The sequence below is a fragment of the Jaculus jaculus genome, chromosome 6, assembly GCF_020740685.1.
Source record: "Jaculus jaculus isolate mJacJac1 chromosome 6, mJacJac1.mat.Y.cur, whole genome shotgun sequence".
Taxonomy (NCBI): Eukaryota; Metazoa; Chordata; class Mammalia; order Rodentia; family Dipodidae; genus Jaculus; species Jaculus jaculus.
The window spans coordinates 22,933,749-22,954,927 of NC_059107.1; the positions used below are offsets into that span (position 1 = coordinate 22,933,749).

Here is a 21,179-nt window from a genome sequence, read left to right on the forward strand (position 1 = left end):
ATATATATATATATTTGTATACTACTTGGTAGGAGGGCTAGTGGGTTTGTAATTGTAATCTCATTCATCACAGAAATGCAGTTCTGGGAACAGAGTTGAGCACACTACCAGGTATCTGTGCTTTCCCATCAGTGAGAGCCCTGCTGTCCACGATGAGCCTTCAGTATCTATTCTGCATGCGCCTCCATTATAAACATTTAGACATGGGACTTCTTCATTCTGCCATGTTTTGTGTGCCTTGAGGTCAAATGCACTCAACAACTGTCTTAAAGGATTTTACACATAATTTTATTCTTTCTACAAATTATGTAAATGTTCTCAGTTTAACAAATAGGAAAAATAAAATTATCAAGATGGCAAAAATAAACAGCTATTGTGTGTTGCCTGTGTTTTATTGACCCAGAAGACCCTGGATAACAGATATATTTTTAATACCATCCCTTCTCACTTTTAGAAACCATAGGTGTCTTGACCCAAGTATTTTATCTGGGACATGGCAAAGAAAAACTGCAATGTCAAAGCTTTTCCAAGTTATTAGTACTGCTTAGGGGGTTGACCTGCAGCAGTTGCCTCATTAATTAATCACATTAATGATGTTCTTAGTTTAAAAATAAAAGCCAGGTGTATCTCAGTCAGAGGACATGGACAGTAAAGGAAAATAATTACTTTTTAAAATTTTCCTAGGGCTGGAGTGATGGCTTAGCAGTGAAGGCACTTGCCTGCAAAGCCGAAAGACCCAGGTTCAATTCTCCAGGACCCATGTCAGCCAGATGCACAAAGTGACACATGTATATAATGTTAATTTGCAGTGGCTGAAGGCCCTGGAATGCCCATTATCTCTTTCTCTCCTCCTCCACTCTATCCCTCTTTCTCTTTCTGTGTCGTAAGTAAATAAATAAATAAATAAATATTTTTTTTTTCTATACAACAAAGTAGGATTGCTTTTCCTTCCTACCCAGTATACCACATGAAAATGTAAAGTATCTACTGGATGGTGTCCTTGCTTAATGCATAGCAGTTGTGTAGTATAGCACCCTTTAAGAGATGTATGTATGCATATGAGTAGTAAGATATTCAAAGACATAGGGATCAACAGTAAGGAACATACCTAATTTACCAATATCCATACCTATACCCCAATTCTGGTTTTTGAGAATAGAAAGCCTGGAAGGAAGGGATCTTCTAGTTGATTGAATTTCCATGCATCACTACCAAGCTGATTTCAACCTCCTGTAATTCATTTCCTTAAAGATGCAGGAAAGAGTTCCTTGCAGAGCACTACTTATTTTATCTACATGTTATTCCACAGTAGGTTCTCTACCAGCGATTAGGAAATAGTGACAAAGCTGGGGTTAGATATTACAAGGAACAGTAGATTAATCCGAAATGGCTTAGTATGGGATGGGTGTCAAGGCTTGAGTTCAAGGCTAATGATAGGGTTGTTATGTATGAGAAAGGACCAGGGGCAGGTGGCTACCCTTATTTGTCTCAGGGAAAGGAGTTGAAATGTGGCTTGAAAGATAATAAGGACATAGGAAAGGGCTTAAATCAGTTATACTGTAATAAAACCCTATAAAGAAATTTGTATTACTTATTAATTGTGCCTGAATAGCAAAATGAGGTCTATTTAATTAAATAAAGGTCTCAGTACTCTTATTATGTTAAAAAAAAAAAAAAGAACTGGCACAGAGCCATATTGTCCCTTCTACCAAGCAGGCAAAGCCTGAAAGTGTCAAGTCTGAGCAGCATTCGTTCCTCCCTGTTCATATTAACAGTAACAGCATGATCATATCCTCGCACTGCAGAATGTCCATAAGCACAGTGCTGTAATTCCACTTTTACACTGACAAATGAGAAATCATAAACATTTAATTTGGAGGAAAATTTAACATATTATTCCCTAAGTCCACTTGGCAAGTGAAGGAGGAAATTAATAAAAGCTCATTGCATTGCTTACAACCATAGTCATTGGCTTTGTGAACATTACAAGTGAGGAGTTGTGGCTGAATAGCTGGTGCATTTCTGGAAAAAGCAAAAATATGCCAGACAATTCTGTCTAAATGACAAGGCCTTTGCCCTGTAACACTGAGGTGTTTATACACTTGTCTTTCAATTTGGAAACTCTATATCAAGGAATCTGGATTTTTATCTAGCTTTGTTAGAGCAGCCACAGAAGAAGGTGAACGAAAGAGCTTCCCATCCTGGTCAGGGCCCGTGGTCCATAACTGTGTGTTAGTGCACTATCCCAGTGGGTAGGGATGGAGTGTTAGCCAGACAGTAGAGTTAAGCCGCAATGTCCTGCAGAGATTCACCATCACAAAGGGAAACACTACCTTATCGATTGCTTCCACACTGTCTCCCACCGTTGTGTTAAGCCTGTGGCGAGTACAACCTTTACAAAATGAGATCTGGAGATATGACTTACTTTCTAACTTGAGCATGAACTTGAAAAAAAAAGGATAAAAACATGTTTTTATAGGAATGGTATGGTGTTGGCATTTTAAAGCATAAATGATAAAATAAAATCAAAGTATTTCAACAGAGGCGAAAAAGAGTCGCATTGAGACTTACAAACATGCATATAAAATGTGGCTCATTCTTTCATTTAAAGCAGAAACATTTTAATTTGACCATTTTGTTGACTGACCCTACTGTTTCTTGTGACTTTAAGAAATAAAATATTGGAAGCATATCATTTAGTGAATGCATGCTCACTTTCATCTAAGATTTTATGCATACAGAGCATTCTTTATTTCCACGAGGTTAGGTAAAGAGAAGTTCTGTACATTTAAATTGAGACCAATAGATTGATTTCTCTAGAAATATTGACAATTTAAAAGCTGTTATACTTTGTGATTCTGTTTCTCTTAATAAGGCATTCCATTATGAAGGAGTTGAAGAAATAGAAAAGAATTTGCTGAGAGCTGCAAGGGAACGTGTTTTTAATTGGCACTGTCCTCCCCTTCAAATGATAATGGGGAAAAAAAGAGCTTATACTTCACTGCTTGTGTGATTTTTGATTTTACCTTTGTTTGTTATAATGCAGAATGAAGGAGGGGCACAAACGGCCGTGAGGTACCTTTTAAAAAGGCTGTTCCTTTCATTGTACATACTAATAGGATGAGAGAGAAGTAAAAGACAGATTCATTTTTAAGTTTAATCAAGTACAATAATTATTGCATTGTGGTTACTGCTTTGAGCATTACATTTTCAGTAGGTAATTTATCAGCTGCCTTCCTTTTTATTTTATTTTCTTAGAAAGGATTAACAGGGACTAGGGGATTTATATGCCATAGGCACTTTTTCCCTTTAGTAAATAAAGCTTGCTTATTGACGGCAAAAGCTTCCCCCGGCCCACAAACGTATGGTTATATGCTCAACATTTTTGAGATTTTAGTACTTTTGTAAAGAACATCCTTTGTGAGTGGTGAGATCTGATGGCAAGAGAAAGGATGCAAGGTTTATGAGAGTGACCTGTTAGTCAGCTTTGTGACACTGTGACAAAATACCTAAGATAAACAACTTAAAGGGAGATTAATCTTGGCTCATGGTTTCAGAGATTTCAGCCTATGGTTGCCTGGTTATATTGCTAGAGGGTCTACGATGACACATGCATGACGCCAGGGAACACAGTCTGAAAATCCCCTACAAGATCTCACTTCCATGCATGGATCAGTAACTTTCTTGTTGCTAGGACAAAATACAAGGCTGGAAGCAGGGTTTGGATGGAAAGGGTGCATGTTGGCTTATGGCTTCAAGGGTAAGTACCCATCATATTGGGAAAAACAGTTTGTGTTCCATCCTCACATTAGCAGGAAGTAAGCAGAAAGAACCATCTGGGCTGGGATGCCACACCACAAGACCCACCTCCAGTGACACACTTCCTCCAGCAATTCTGCATCTCCTAAAGGTACCGCAGTCGTCCCAAATAGAGCCACCCACTGGGGTTTATGTGTTTGAATATAACACTCCCTGGAGAAATGTTACAATGAATCCCACCACAGTACACCAGGCTCCACCTCTTTAAGATTTAATGTCCAATTCACTCCAATAGCATCATCAACTGTGGACCCAAGTCTTCAACATAAAAGCTTTTGGGAAACTCTAACCAATGTAAATCATAAATCCCCAGGCTTGTCTGTGACTTTCCCTGTTTGAAACACTGGGAATTTCAAGTCCAGTAAGCAACTTGCTTCCTAACAAACTAAAATGGTTCATGGATCATATGTTAAGACATGTTCTTGGTGCTAGAATACCCTGATAGCATACCCTTGACGGAGATATTTACACACACACTGAAAAATATATATACTTTGTTTTAAGTTAAAAAAAAAAAAAACACTAGGCTAAGGAGATGCTTTAGCAGTGAATGCCCTTGCCTGCAAAGCCAAAGGACCCAAGTTTGATTCCCCTGTACCCATGTAAAGCCATATGTACAAGGTGGCACATGCGTCTGGACTACATTTACAGTGGCTAGAGGCCCTGGAGCACCCATTCTCTCTCTATCTGCCCCTTTCTCTCTCTAATGAATAAATAAAATTACATGCAAATTTGTGTGGCATTCCATATTTTAAAACAATTAAAAATTTAAATAATGACTTTCATGGATCCTGCTGCTTCCCGCAGGCAGTGTTCTTATACTGACTGTGTAGAGAGTAGAAGCAAAATAAGCCTACCCATGTACACCTGAGTCTAGCCCACTGTGCCTGGTCTGTATTGTGACTGGGGAGACATGGAAGAAGGAGGAAGAGAAAGAGAAGAAAAAAATATTTTCAGTGGAAGGTTCTATTAACATGGTGTATTTCCTTTCCTAACCCCAGAGGAATTGAGTATCAGGATTCTGTCACTGTGCAGTACATTAAACGTTGTGTTTCTCAGTGTCATGAAAGACTTTTATTTCTTCAAGCATACTTTCATCTTCATTGTATTTTAAGTTGTAACTTCATTCCTTTTTTTTTATTTTGCTTTATGTTCCCTACTTTCTGAATAAGATAAAATAGATACATTTATTTTTTTTGAAAATAAAAACTAAAAATCTTGAGAAATTGCTCAGTGCTTAAGGCAATTGCCTGCAAAGCCTAATGACCTGAGGTTGATTGTCCCAGTACCCACGTACAGCCTGATATACGAAGCGGCTCAAGAATCTGGAGTTCATCTGTAGTGGCTAGTGGGCTTGACATGCTTATTCTGTCTATATTTCCCTGCTTGAAAATCAATAAATATATTTTCTTAATTTAATAAAGCTTAAATAGCATGTGCTTTTCCTAGTTATATTTTAAGTATTTATCATCTGAAAATATTGAGGTTATTTTATGACTGAAGAAAGATATTGAAAAATGTTGCTCTTCCTAGATGCAGCTGATTTTCCTCAGACCTTCATCTCTGTCCCTCTGCCGATTCTAACAGACCCAAGTGAGGAGAACGAACATTATATATGTAATTTGAGCAAGGTTGCACTTAAAGGCCCATTATGTCACTGCTTGCTGTAGTTTTCAGTGAATTGGCCCACGTTTCATACCTCACATGCTCATGCATTGTTAGAACCACTGATAGAGAAGGTCAAGCATGCAAAATTTGCTGTTCTGATTATGTATTGAATTCTGTGTAGCTGATGCTTAGATTGGTTCTTATTTTACCACTTACTCAACATGCATTTTTTTTTTAGGAAATCATCTCTCCTTAATTTCCTAGTGCAAGTCTTGTTAGTAACACAGATGTTTATATAGAAGTCACCCTCTTAGCAACATATTGTATTTACATAGTCAATGCCTAGTAACACGGTGTAAAGAATGTTCTCAACTAATGATACATGCAGTATTTTCCTAGATTTTGGTAATTGATGTGGTTATGTTATAAATTTGGATTTTGTTCAGGAAATATTTGTTGAACTCTGAGCTATGTCCATGTTCCTTGTTTGATTTTCCTTTTATAGTCTTTCCTCTTCTGAAAAATAAAGGATCAAATATACTTAATAATCTTTTTCAGCCATTCCCCCGGTTCTCTGTTTCTTTAGCATGCATTTTTGTATGGTAGATAGTTCACGTATAAGTAACCTAAACTGTACCATCAGCAGTACCAGCCACCTGGACCAGAAGAACTGGCGACTTACAGGCTTTTCAGAACATGTTTCAAATATGAGTTTCAGAAATGGAAATGCACTAACATAATTAATTTACTTTCACAAATTATTTGAACACATTTCACTTTATATACTAACAATAATTGTACAATTTACTCTTTGACTTACTGAAAAGAATGACACTTCTTTTTTATTGGCTCAGAAGCACACATCCTTTTGAGAATCCTGTATGTAAAAGTAATATTTAGACCCAAGTTTAGACACCATCCTAATAAGAGGGAAAGATCATGACATCAAAATAAAAGAGAATCTGGTTGAGATGGGGAGGGGATATGATAGAGAATAGAATTTCAAAGAGGAATGTAGGGGAAGGGAGGATATTAACATGGGATATTTTTTATAATCATGGAAGTTGTTAATAAAAAAATTAAAATAAAACCTCACTCAAAATACATTAGCTTTTTTGCTTGTTTGGATTTGCTTCTTTCCGTTTTTTTTTTTTTTTGTTGTTGTTGTTGTTTGTTTGTTTGTTTGTTTTGTTTTGTTTTGTTTTGTTTTATTTGAGGTAAGGTCTCACTCTAGCCCAGGCTGTTTTGGAATTTACTATGTAGTCTCAGGCTGACCTTGAATTTACAATGATCCTCCTACCTCTGCCACCCAAATGCTGGCATTAAAGGCATACACCAACACATCATTGCAGTTGTCTGCCATTTACAGTGGTCTATTTATTTATTTGAAAGCAGAAAGGAAGTAAGAGAGAGAGGGAGAAAATGGCTGGGCCAGGGGCTCCATCCATTGTAAATAAACTCCACACACATATGCTACTTTGTGCATCTGGCTTTATGTGGGCACTGGGGAATCAAACTCAAGTCATTATGCTTTGCAGACAAGCACCTTAACCACTGAGCAATCTCTCTAGGCCTAGGTCCTCATTTTCTATGAAATAAACTTCTTTATAAACGAGCACTGGCTCTGCTGCTCATGCAAATTTACTTCTTGTGGCATATATGTCTTCCTTTATATCCCGATCAATCATTAAAAATTTCAGATATAAGTACCATAAGGAAAAATCATGCCAGTCATTTCCTGACAATGGTATCAAGTTTAGTAAAGGAATATATTACCCTTTGCAACTGTTCTACTTTTCTTCCTTCTGAGGTGTGGGGTGTGTGTGTGTGTGTGTGTGTGTGTGTGTGTGTGTACATGTATACATGCACATAAATTTGACTGAGTTATGCCCAAATAACTAATACAACATCATTTCTGCATGAGTCTGTGAGGATTTAAAGAAAGAAATTAGCATCAAATTACAATCTTAAATGAGAAGGATTCTCTCTCACCAGTTAGGCAGGGAGGGGACATCTAATCTGGAGGGACCAGACAGCACAGAAGGGAAGAGGAAGTGTGAAGTTGATTGGTCTTCTCAAGCAAGAATATTCATCTAGGGCTAAAGAGATGGCTTCGCAGTTAAGCACTTGCCTGTGAAGCCTAAGAACCCTGGTTTGAGGCTCGATTCCCCAGGACCCACGTTAGCCAGATGCACAAGGGGGGCACGCATCTGGAGTTTGCGGTGGCTGGAGTCCCTGGCATGCCCATTCTCTCCCTCCCTCTCTCTCTCTCTCTCTCTCTCTCTCTCTCTCTCTCTCTCTCTCTCTCTCTCTCTCTGCCTCTTTCTCTCTGTGTCTCTTGCTCTCAAATAAATAAATAAACCTGAAAAAAAAAAAAAAAGAATATCCATCTAGCCCTGATCTCAGACATTGGAGCTCCTGGTTTTCAGAAATTTGGGCTTTGAAACTCCTACCAGAACCCCTATCCTACTGCCACATAACTTTTGAACTTTGGATTTGGGCTGAATTGCACTCTATGATTCCCCTGGCTTTCCTGGTTCTCTCCCAAGTTGTGGGACTTTTGAGCCATCATAGTCTGCTGAGCAAATTCTGGTAATGAATCTCTTTATATCTCTATCCATCTATCCACGTATCTAACTATCATCTATCTTCTATTGTCTCTTTTTCCCTAGATAGCCCCAATAAGGTTTGTTTTTTGCAGGTTTTAGGATAAACGCATAATAGTGAAGGCTTAATTATACTTACTATAACCCATTTAACATGAGTGTATTCCTACAACTTGAGGGTAAAGCTTAGTTGATTCATGGGTTTTAATGTGTTGGTACAATTTTGTAAAAGACCAATGCATATGTAATATGAACATGGGTATATTTTACAGTGATTCTGATCTTGAATAAAACCCTTAAAACAATATGAACACTTTATACATGTATATATATTTGTATTATCTTTTAGTGAGAATTTTATTTTCATAAGCATCTACAGTCTGCAAGGTATTGCTGTTTCTAAATCTTCTGTGAGCTTCCCTTTTTTTCCCGTTATTATATAAACTGGGATTCAGACCCATATAAAGACCATGGATAAACTTCCATCTCTGGAAGTTCATTAGTTGGCTATCATTTCCTAGCAAAGTGGCATGTTTTCAGAATAATCACAGAGCTCCATGCTCCTTTTATGGCCCTCAGAAACCTTGTGTGTGTGGTTGACAAGGTGGGAGACAAAGCCACTCTTGTTATAGACTTGAAGGTTTTGTTATACTAACACCTATGTTCTCCCTAAGCTTTGGACACAAAACTGCTACCCACTGTTCCCACTGAACCCACAGGGCCTCCTCTGAATATCCAAAGTTCCCTTTGGTGGTGACAGTGGGAACTTTCCAGCAGAACATTGATGATGACTGGCCTTTTTTGGTTCATGGTGTAGGTCATTTATAATTTGGGGTAAGAAGATAAAACAGTTAACTGAGTGAAATTCAGCAAATGGCCCAGAGTGTGGCTTTTATGATTACAAGTTCAATCAACCCTTTTAAAGATTTAACTTTTTGGGGCCCCCTGAATTTTACTTTGAAAGTCTCTTTGAAAGGGAATCTACCTCGTTTAACAATGCTCAATAAAATTTTTCAAACAAGAGAGAAAATAAAACAAAATAATATAAAGGGTTTATGAGCCAGAACTCATATAGACTTGTTACCTGCCATAGACTGCACTTGAAATAGGTAATTTTGACATTCAACACTTGGGCTTGAATTGGAATTTGGGGAATAAAAGCTGGAAAAGGGGGTCAAAGGAATGATTGCAAGTGTAATTCACATAAAGCAGAGGCTGTTCTTCCACGGTCTCTCTTTGGATGAGGCTTATGAAGCAAAAACCCAGGAAGGTGTAAGAACAAATGAAGCTACGAAAATGGGTCGGTGTTAAAGAATGCCTAGAGGAGATTAGCACATTTCCCTTTGGGAGGCCCGATTTGGAAACAGCCCTTGAGACAATATGCAGTTTGTTTCTCTGTCAGACACTGCAAAAAGCATGGGTCTTTACCAGCTGATGAGCTGAATGTGGGGCATAGCAATGTGTCCTACATGGAAAATGAAAGGAATGAAAAAGAAACGTGAAATCCAAATTGAATAACAATGTTGACTGGATGTTAAGTTAAAGAATTAAGCACGTTGTGACTAGAAACTCCAGTGGCGAGAATAGAAATGGTAACTGTGAACAGAAGTCTCAAGTCAAGCAAACCTGCATGTCAGAAGCATGAGGTTGAACGACAGATCAGCTCCGAAGGAGTCCAGGGGAATGACCAAGTTCATTGTGTTAGCAGGCAGACCCTGTTTGTATTGGACGTGGTGGTGGTGGTTGTAATCAGAATTACACCTCCTCCCTCTGGTCGTGTCTTCAGATGCTTGTTGTCATAACATGGCTTTCTCAGTGTCAGATATAGGCAGAGGTGGTTCAAAGATGCTGTCATGCTTTCTCTTTGTGTAGAGCACTCCTGAGAAAACTGTGGTAATGCTTTGATGTCCCATTCTGGGAGACATCTGTGTACTATTCCAGCATCATCCCCAGTGATGGTGAGAATTGCTGGCTATGACATTTGTGATTTCTGATTTAACAAAACAGGTAGCAATTAATGACAATAAGTTACAGCCAAACAGATGATGAGTATGGACAGGGATGATCATACATGCTGTCTTTTTCTGACTTTAGGGCATTGTAATGGCAAGAATGTTTTAGGATATGAGCTTATATTTTTATGAGATATTTGGCCCTCTTGCCTCTTGGCTTTGTATGAACATGTTTAAACTATGAAGCTTTCTGTACCTGAACCAACTAGTGATGTTTGGGTTCTGAGCAGTATTGTATCTCATCTTCTCTAAGGCTAAAGATTAGGAAGAGGCCTGAGCTGTGATTTGGCCTCTGTGTCATAGCACTGGATAATGCCATCCACCTTAGCTTTTTGGAATCCTCTCTCTTTTCCTTTCTGCCTCCTCCTTCTTTCAGCACAAAAAAATAAGTTAGCTGAAAACTTAGCAGCAGTGACTTTTTCATTTAGGCTGCTCTCCTGGGAATGTGGTTGCTTTGAATGCACCATCTCCCACCCTCCATCCCATTACAGAGGGAACAACTGCGCTGTTCTAATTTTCCAGGAGCAGGTGAAATACATCCTGAGGTGAACACAACACCCCAAGCCATAACTTGGGAGGCTATTTCCCATTCCTCTCTGTGGTAGAGGCTGTTGTGCTTTGTTACAGCCACATGAGGAGGTGTTATTAGAGTGTTATGGAAACCAGGTGTTAGAACTGATTAGTCACTAATCTTCCATCTCTGGGAGCTTGGCTTCAATCTTCCCTTCATCAGAATTGCTCTATTGTGTTAATTTATTCATCTCAGCTCTAAGAACCTTGTCAAATCAACATGGTGGTCTCTGCTGGGTCCCTAATTCACTATGGCCCAGATCACAAACCTGCTAGATGACACATAATTCTGGGTAATTGGTAATCAGTGCTGAAATAGCCCTGTGATTAAATGGGTATGGAGATGGAAATAGCCTCTCACCTATTAGCAGGTAGTTTCCCAGATGGATTCCCCTCTTCAGCAGAGGCTATGGCTACAGAAGGCTCCCTGGCTTTCCCAGCTTTACGTGCTTTTTGATTGATGGCATGACGTTCCTTTTCCCTCTTTATAGTATATCCCTCAAAACACTGAATGAGCTACTTCACTTTATATTCCCTCTTTTAGACTGTATCTCAAGTCTTCATTAGTAAATCTTAATGAGTGCTAAAGTTGTAGGAAACACTTCACTTCATAGAGAAGGGAAAGAGACCATTTATTTTCCTTTTTTGTACTGCTTTTGCAAACAGCTCACTTTTGACAACGAACTGTTTATAATGCCACAAAGGAAAGAGTTTGACAAGGTTTTTAATTTTTGACAAGGAATGTGACCGTTTCTGTGTGCCTTGAAACAATTGTTTCTGATGGAAATAATTTAGCACAGCCAGCAGGCATCTCAGGCAGCTGAGCCTAACTCACACCATGCTTCTTGTGTGTGTTTGGTTTGCAAAACATAGGAATTATATATGGTTGGAAATTTGGGAGATAGATACAAACTGATCAAATCCACCCATGGTCTTTCCCTATACAGTGAAAAAATTAGTTACATACTCCCTGTGCGTATTTACATTTAGTGCATTCTACATATTTATATACAAAATTTACCAGGAGCAACAAAAAGGATCTATAATATTTTTGCAGTGCTGAGGGTGACTCATTTCTTTCTTGATTTAAACATTTTCTTCTATCTTATCCACTACTTATCTTTATGTATATAGAAATTAACATTTCTTAAAGGTTGGTTTGAACTACTGTGCCCAACAGCAACACTCACAAATGAAAGTTGCATGGTACAATGTACAATTTGAGACAGATGTTACAACAGAATCAACCAATATAATGTGAAAATATATATATGACCTTGACTAAACTCTGGGCATGTGCAGAAGAAGGCAACAGCCTTTGTTCCAGCAGCCCAGTTCTGACAAAGACCCCTCTTTCTCCTTTGAAAGTTCATATGCCAGGCCTTTGCAGTCCACAATTCTCTCTGCATTTAGCACTTTCAAACTCTCACCAAACTACTCTATTGAATTCTCCTTATGACACCACAAGCCTTCTCTAGTCGAAAGTATGAAAGCCTTCTACATTCCTTTGGCCCACAAGTTCCAAAACACCAAAACTCATGAAAATAACTTTATGATATAGTGTACTTCACACAACCATTCATAGTATAAAAGAGGCTTTAATATTTTCATTTGTATTTAGACATTGTGAAATAAATAGTATCTGTGGTTGTAATATTTATGAGTTTAGTTTCCCAAAGTCACATAAGTAGATACAAACTGATCAAATCCACCCATGGTATTTCACTGTAGAGTGAATGTGATATATTAGGAATGTAATATATTATTTTATACGTAGTAGCACTAAATTTAATGTTTTAATTTTCATTCTCTGAAATTACATCCTTACTGTCATAATGAATACTTGCATGTTACTCCTACTAAATGTAAAACAAAAAATAAGCAGAACTCATCTGTTTGGTAGCATAAGTATTTTTTCTTAATTTTGTTTTCAATGTTAAAGCATAATACTGCTCTGGGCATGGTACATGCCAATAATATTAGCACTTGGTAATATGAGATGGGATGAATGCCATGGGTTCAAAGACAGTCGGAGTCCCGCTTGGACTGCACAGTGAGACCCTATTATAAAAAATAAATGAATAAATGAATACTGTACTAGGTATCTTATAATATAACTTTTCATGAATGGCTTGGCTTGTCCACCTAGCAAAAATGCAAATTAAAGGAAAATTATTTGAAATGACCTCAGAAAACTCACAATATGGCACTGTTACCTCACATTCTATCCAAATTCTCTACAGCAAACTGCAGCCTTAACTGTCTTCTGTTTGCATAATCACATGGCTTTGTTGTATTCAGTTTTGGCAAATCGAACTGGAATATCTCTATTAATCAATTATGCCCTAGCTCTTGGAATTCAAACATTACCACTTTGGAGAGCTGCCTTGAAGTGACAACACCCTCCATCAATAAGGGCATAAGTGAGAAGTAAGTAGGACATAAAGAAAATGATGATTTGTACCATCTATAGTGAAAATTCTGTGTTTAGGATTTTAAACTTATGGTGTGAACATATTAAAGATGATGAATTAAATTTTGTTTATTTTTGTAATTAAATTTTGTTTATTTTTGTAATACTGGGAAATGAACCACCACTTTGCCTATGGTTGGCCAGCCTTTTACCACTAAACTACTTCCTTAGCACCATGTGTGCGTGCAGGCGTGTGTGTGTGTGTGTGTGTGTGTGTGTGTGTGTGTGTGTGTGTGTCTTGGTATGTAATCTAGGTTGGCTTCAAGTTCACAGTTTTCCCTCCTTTGCTTCCAAGTTGTGATTGCAGGTACCTGCCACCACATCTGGTTGGAGAAAATACTCCTCGCAACAAGACCAGCATTGATGCTGAAAGCCTCAGCTCCTATAACTAAGGTTTCTCCTCCACATTTCTACAGAAATTTCCTCATTCCTTTTTCCTATGTGCCATTTACATATGGTGATGTAAAGGCTATGTATTGCAAAAATAGGATCACTGAGAGGGTCATTTTTGTGCTTTTTGTATGTTTGGACCTTTGAAAAACTTTATGAGTCTTTAACATTCTGTTAAGCTAGAGTCTCTGTTTTCCTCGATACGCATGCTGTGATATATATATACCAGGTGATAAACAAAATGTACTCTGAAGATTTAGCTGGGTTTTCCTTCTTTTCTCCTCCCTCTTATTATTTAACCCAACTTTCTAAGGATATCAGGAAAATGAGTCAGGGAACCATAATACAATTTCTAGGTCCAAAAACTATATATATTTTTTAATCCACTACCTTTCTTTCTGTACGTTTTTAACACTTTCAGCGCCAGTATTTCACCTACACAAAACACACTAGTGCATTCATTGTTTAAAAGTTGGTAATTAACCTAGTGGACAACTCAATTTCTTTTGTATAATGAGATTCTTAGATATATTTTTCATAAAGTTACTGCTTTAAAAATATCTGTTGTCGTCAGGTGTGGTGGGACCTGCTTTTAAGCCAGCCCTGAGGAGACTGAGGTAGGACGATGGCCATGAGTTTGAGGCCAGCCTGAGACTAATGCCCAAGTCAGTCTGGAATGGAGCAAGACTCTCACTTGAAAAATCAAAAAAATAAATGTCTGTTGTTTTAAATTTTAAAATTTATGTGTGCATGTGTTTGCATACCTTTTATTTCTTGTGTAGTAGCAAGTTTCCTGATTGTGTGTGTGTGTGTGTGTGTCTTGCTTTTTAGGCACAGTACATCTATCCATGCACAGTGCTGTGTCAACTGGCTTTTCCTTTGGAGAAAAAAAAAAGTCTTTGATATATGTTCATACTTGTCAATAAAAGAGATCCTTAAAAGATAAATTAGGAATGAGAAAATATTAAGCTATATTTATGAGAAAGAAAAAATGTAATTATTATCTTTAATTCAGAAATATTTCCTAACCTTATAAAAAAGTACCAAAAAGAAAAAAAGGCTGATATTATAACTAGTAATATGATATATCCATTTATCTATGTCTATATTATATATATATATATATATGTATATATATGTGTGTATATATATATATATATATATATATAAATTTATTTGTGTGTATATATATATATGTAGGTGTATATATGATTCACAAAGTAATACATGCAATTCATTTCCTAGTTTTGGTAATTTGTAAAATGCTTTATTTCGTGTAATTCTGTACACGAATGGTTATTATTTATTTCCACCTACAGTGAGAGTTGTGTACTTCTCCCATAGCCACCAAGAGCCCTGCCTTCTACAGTCATACTCTGTATAACCATGTTTTATGTGTGCATGTATGTATATGTGTGTAAGGCCCGTGAGCACTATTGTATTAATTTTGTCATGATTTATTTAAAGAAAAGCTGGCATCTTAGTAACAAGGAAGTAATCATTTTGCTAGTGGGGAACTGAGTGATAGCTAAGGGCATACAAGATACCATAAGGAGGTAAACTACAAGGTGGGACATGTTTGTAAGGCATGCCATGATAAAAAAAAAAAATACATTTATTTCAAGAACTTTTTTTTTTAATTTATTTATTTAATTGAGAGTGACAGACACAGAGAGAAAGACAGATAGAGGGAGAAAGAGAGAGAGAATGGGCGCACCAGGGCTTCCAGCCTCTGCAAACGAACTCCAGACGCGTGCGCCCCCTTGTGCATCTGGCTAACGTGGGACCTGGGGAACCGAGCCTCGAACCGGGGTCCTTAGGCTTCACAGGCAAGCGCTTAACCGCTAAGCCATCTCTCCAGCCCTATTTCAAGAACTTAAAAAATGAACTTCCAGTGGGATCAAGAAGACAATTTGATTAGGTAAATTTACAATATATTGAAGGAGTAGATGGAATTCAAAATTTGTGAATTTTTATTTTGGTCTTTTGACTCTGAATCCAAATCCTTTCAGACAGAAATAGCATGACCTGGTATCAAGGACAGGGGATGCAAACTTAAGGCACCAGGTCACCAGATGCATTACTAACTTGTGTACATGACTTGGTTGCACCAAAATGAATACCTCACTCTCAAAGTAAAAATTTGCAGCAACCTTAAAAGCTGACAATATGTGCTAATCTCTTGCAGCATTTGTGACTATTTTAGACCTGACCAAACTGGCCATGATTGTGCTGTCTTCTCCCTTTCTGCCTAATCCAGGCCCCACCCGTGCATGCATGAGGCTGCTGAATCCAACTCTGAGCTACTACCAGCATGTTGGTGATAGTAAAAAATTGAAAACTTTACTTTCTATCCTCATATCTCCACTGTACCTGTGAAGATAAGAATATCTAGGTAGGATAAGGGAATATCCCTATCAGATGTACAGGAAACTGTAGAAACCAATTCTGCAGCTAGCCCAGCACACACTTACAAATGCCAAACATGTGGCAGGTTTTAGATCTGTAGTAAATAACACTGCCTTAAGATAATGAATGAGAAGCCTGATTCTCTTGTGCTGGCTTTGGTCATGTTTGGTGTAGTTGGAAACATTACCCTATATTAAGATGTGACAGAGAGAGTTTCTAACTCCATAGGAAATTTAAGTATGGAAATCCATTCACAAAGGTGGCCAAGAATGAGGTCATTTTGCATAGCAATAAATGAGGTTGGGAAAAGAAAGGAAAGGTATCATAGTCATGGATATGAGAAGAAGGCAGAAAAGATGATTCACGGAATGTGTGGTATCTATTTAGGCTTCCTGGCAAGAGTTTGATAACAATAATGGAATGTATATAACCATTTGAATCTTTGTTGGTACCACTGTGTGGAAACACACGCTAAACACTTTGTTCTCAGTGGGGAAAATCCTGCTCATGGGTGAGGGTGAGTGAGGAGGGAGTGTGGAAAACAGTTAATATGTCTTGTTCACAAAAAGTGTCATTTTGGTGTCAGTTCATACTTGTTTTATATCCTTATACATGGAAGTTGTGATCAGGAAAGGCAGATATCATTATCTACATTTCTTCCTGACACCTTGGGGTATATTTTCATCCTTGTGCTCCTGGGAAATCACTGTAGGTGTGCAATTCCTGAGACTGTTAAGTGGAAGTGTGAATCTGATTCTCCATGTACACTAGGGAAACTTGTGTAGAAGACAGCTTTGTTTCCTTAAGAATTTCAGCACACGTTAAGTGGTGCCTGCAAATTCTTTCCTTTCTGCACAGCCTAGGGAATCTCTATGACATGGTTTATATCAGAAGGGATTGGGGAGTATTCTTCTAAACATACAGAATTATTTCTCTGTTTTCACATGCAAATCCCTTTAACCAAAGGGCATGAAGCTATTGTTTGGAACATATATGAATTTTTAGTTGATGTGGCCATTTGAGCCAAATACTGGTTCCTCCTGAGATTTGCTGGATGTGAGTTCTATAAAAAATTTTGGTTGTGCTTGCTGGCTTGTGATGTCAATGAAGTTACTGAATATAATGACGGCATCTACCAGTGAATGTGCTCTGAGCACTTTTCCAGGAGCCTCACAAAGAACAAGTTGAATTGGAACTCACTCACCTATTGGAATCACCTGACAGGCATGGTGCACTCGGCTTTACAGACATTTTTTTTTTTTTCACAGATAGCATTTGTTTTGGTTACATAGGATGAGAAAACAGAAACATTCAAGGGTAAAACACTTGGCCCAAGATTACTGGGAAATCCTGGAGTCAGCCATAGAGCTGTCAATCCTAGATTCTCTGCATTATACCTTCAGATAAGACAAGTCACGTTACAATACACCTCACTGCTACTTTAGTCAATGAGAAGGTTGGTCTAGGCATTGCCTTCACCAGTAAGGGATCTCAGATCTTCCACTACTGTTTGCTTAAGCCAAACTTAGTATGGCAATATAATGGGGGCAAGCATGTCCCCTATGATGTCACAAACCATTATGGATGAGGATACTTTAGAAAACATCCCACCTATTCACTTCACAACCATTCAGTTGATCATGAGTAATGGAAGATGACATATAAAACAAAATGCCTTCTTTCTTCCCCAAAGTCTGAATTTTCTCTACTTCTAACATGACCCACTTTAAGTAAGATTTCCACTAATGAACACATAAGCTAGTTTCTGATTCCTGAATGTGCATTAAAGCTCATCTAATGCAAAATTAACCTATCTTTATTACTGGAACTGTAGCCTATTAAGGTAGCATGCAGAGTTACAGAATTATACATTTGGAAGAGATTTCCATGTGAGGCACCTGTTTTTTGTTTTTTTTTTTTTTTTTTTTTTATGAAAACTGTTCCCCTTCTTTGAAAATTGGGTTTTGAGTCAGGGATTATTGGAAGCAAGAAGGAACAGGGGGTTGGGACAGGGTACATTTTGTGAAGGTCACACATTCTAAGTTTTGGTCTCAGGACAAGCACAGTTTAGCAAGGGTCATTATCCATAGGAGGTACTGACATTTGCAACACAAAAGATAAAAATAGTAAGTGCTACAAAATGTTAGCTGTGATAAGCACTTCCCTTGCAATTTTTCATTAATCCTCACACAACTCCTAGAACATGGATGCTATTCCCATCTACATTTTATGGACAGGGACACCAATGTTAAGTCTTTGGGTTTAAATTATAAAGCTATTTACCAACAGGGCATGGGGTGAAGTCTGTTTGTTGATAAATGTCACTCTCTGAAGCACTGTGCTATATACTACCATCGCTTATTTCCCAAAGGGTTTAACTACTATAGAGAGCAGTAGCTATACCATGTGTGCTTATGATATGTGCTTATCAATTCATGCAATATTAAAGAACAATAAACGCCAGGAGAAGCTACTAGGATGAATAGAGGAAAGTAATAGAGAACCTCAATGGGAAAAAAACAGTCCCCATGCCACAGGAACACTCTGTAATCTCAATTCCCAGACTTGATTTATTGGCCATGTCCTAGTACTAACATTTGAATTTTAAGGGAAGACTTTTGAGTCTTATCTGGGCATGGTGACATATTAAACCATTACCACCCATAAATAGCTTAAATGAATGTATCCAATTAGCACTCAGTCATCTGCCTACAAGAGGACTGAAGGGACTTGATTTTCAGACAGGCAAGGTGGATGTTTTTATTGAGTGCATACTATAAATCAGCAGTAATTTTAGATCATGTAACCCATTGTTTTGTGTCTGTAAGGGGTTAAGATACCTTACACTATGTAAACAGTGGAGTCTCAATCATAATAGTCAAGTTTGTAGCATGAGAGCTTCAAACCTTAACATGTACATTTTTTTTATATTTATTTATGTGTTTAATGAAACAGTTACAAAATCAATCTTGGGGTCTATTGATAAACTCAGGTGTTATTAATGTTACTATTGAGTCAAAAAATAAATGTGTCTCTTTCATCTTTGTCTGTGTATATATGTGTGTACATAATGTGTGAATGTGTTTGTGTGTTCATGTATGTTAATACAAGTGCATGTGTGTCCTGAAAGGACAACTTCAGGTGCTGGCCCTCACTTCACCCTGCTTAAGGCAGAATCTCTTGTTGTTCACTGCTGTGTATGTCAGGATGGCCAGCCCATTGCTTTCCAGAGATTCTCCTCCCTCCACCTCCCATCCAGCTGTAGTGCTGGATTACAGATATGGACTATCACATCTGGCTGACTGTGATTTCTGGACACCCATACTCAGGTGCTCATACTTGTGTGAAATTTATCCATGGAACCATTTGTTAGACCCCAAAGAGTGGATATTTTAGTAATAAAAATGACAAAATATCCCTGAGACCAAAAACAAAAAACACTTTCATTTAACTTCAGAAAGAGCTCTTAGTAGTTATTTTTTCTAGGTTTTTAAGAGCCAGAAATGTATACCTGTACTTTAATAACATATTTTTAATCATCTAAATTTTACTGTAAGATGTTTAAATATATTTAAAACAAAGTCATATAATGAAGCCTTATGAAGTTCTCACAGTAATTCAATAAATGTTGAGATTCTATAATTTTATCTATGCTTCTTCTTATGCCTTGTCTCTTGTACCCAATTATTATTTACTTACTCTTCTACTGTGAGATTATGTTACAGGGTGCTAAACGTCCAGGAATGTCCTTGCACCCCAAACTTTAGGTTCATTTCTAATTTTAGTCAAAGAATTGAATAAAAAAAGAAAACTAAGAAAGATAATCATTGAATTATTACATTTATTGAGGGAAGTGGAGTCACAAAAAAAGGAACCCATGTAGCTAGGCATCCCACATAGAGGGCCTGTGGGGGGGGGGGAAACATGGAAGAAAAAAGAAAACAAAGTTCAAGGAGCTCCTACCATGTGGAGAACTGGAAGGGATAAAGAGCGCATGTGGAGACTAAGGGCTAAGGGGCCAGCCCAGCTGAGCCTGGGCCTGGGCTGAGCCTGCTCAGGCCCAGTCTCAGGAATGGGGGCATGGGGGAGAAACTGACCCACAGCTGGAAGTTCCCAAGTAATTAGAGAGAGAGAGACAGCCCTCCCCTTGCAAAGGTATTTATAACCTTTTAGTGGAGGTGGGCTGTCTTCTGGCTCCAGTTAACCAAGGGGAAAGCTAGTTGGCTAGGGCTAGAGGCTGTTTCAGGAAGAGATTAGCCCTGGCACCAAGTTCCTGAGGGCTGAACTTGACCAACCACAGTGTTTAAATCCTCCCTCTCTGGAGGGTTCCTCACTGTCTGTGGAAAAACAGTTCTATAGAATGAGGCATAAGAGATAAGAAGTCAGATCATCCTTGATTTCTAGAAAGTGCAACCTTTCCTGCCTTTTTACCTTCAGGGGTCCAGTCACCCTAACTCTACATCCTCTCAATTTTACACATAAAATATATTGAGCTTGAAGGTGAATTTTAGACTAAAGTATGGAAGCATATAACTCAAGCCTCTCATGATTAAAACATGTCTATAGCATGTGCCTCATGATTTATTGACTCATGAATCCTAAGCTCAGCAAGTCCCAGGGAAAGGGGGTTCCCAGAATTAACGAAGGAATGAGGCTCTTGCTGTTTCTATATTTTTCTAGTACAGGTAGACATTACTGAGACCATTTTAATGAATAATATTGTATTATTAAGAGCCACAGTATGCAAACTTTTTAAAGATTAAAGACCCAGCCAGAAACACACAGTAAGTAGCCAAACCATGGCTTGCTGAAAATCCTAGGTGGCATCCATGGATTTCTAAAGGTAAGTCTTAGTCTGAGAGCCTATCTAAGCTTGAACACTTGTTATTGGGACAGAGCATAGCAGGTATAATTCAAACAGTCAGCATTTGTCAAACTGCAAGTTGGTCTTTGAACATCATAGAAATTTTAACTATAAAGACCTGGGGCCCACTTAACTGGTCAATGCCAAAAAGCAGCTATGGTCTAGAGCAATAAATATGCTCTGTATTTTCAGTGGAGTCTAGTGTAGCACAATGCACAGAATAGGAAAAGATACGTATTCATATGAGCATGAAGCAGCCTCCATTCCATCATCCAGCACCTTTAAAATAGTGATTCCAGCCCACTCAAGATTCTAGATCATCTTTCTGTGTATTGTTTATTAAATGTAAAGCAAGTTTGTCTTCTTGGAGTATGAAATATCCACAGATATAAATGTATGTGCTTATTTCTGTACATCTGTATATATAC

The 21,179-nt window shown here is 37.9% G+C and overlaps 1 protein-coding gene and 1 non-coding gene across 7 annotated transcripts in view; both read left to right on the forward strand.

Annotated features, from left to right (window-relative positions):
• The window catches only part of Tenm2 (teneurin transmembrane protein 2), a 1,398,763-nt gene that overhangs the window by 212,522 nt on the left and 1,165,062 nt on the right, over positions 1-21,179 (forward strand). The gene's annotated exons all lie outside the window — the stretch shown is intronic.
• On the forward strand, positions 4,606-4,736 carry LOC123461948. Its single transcript, XR_006637992.1, has one exon. It is a non-coding gene; the product is annotated as a small nucleolar RNA SNORA51 (small nucleolar RNA).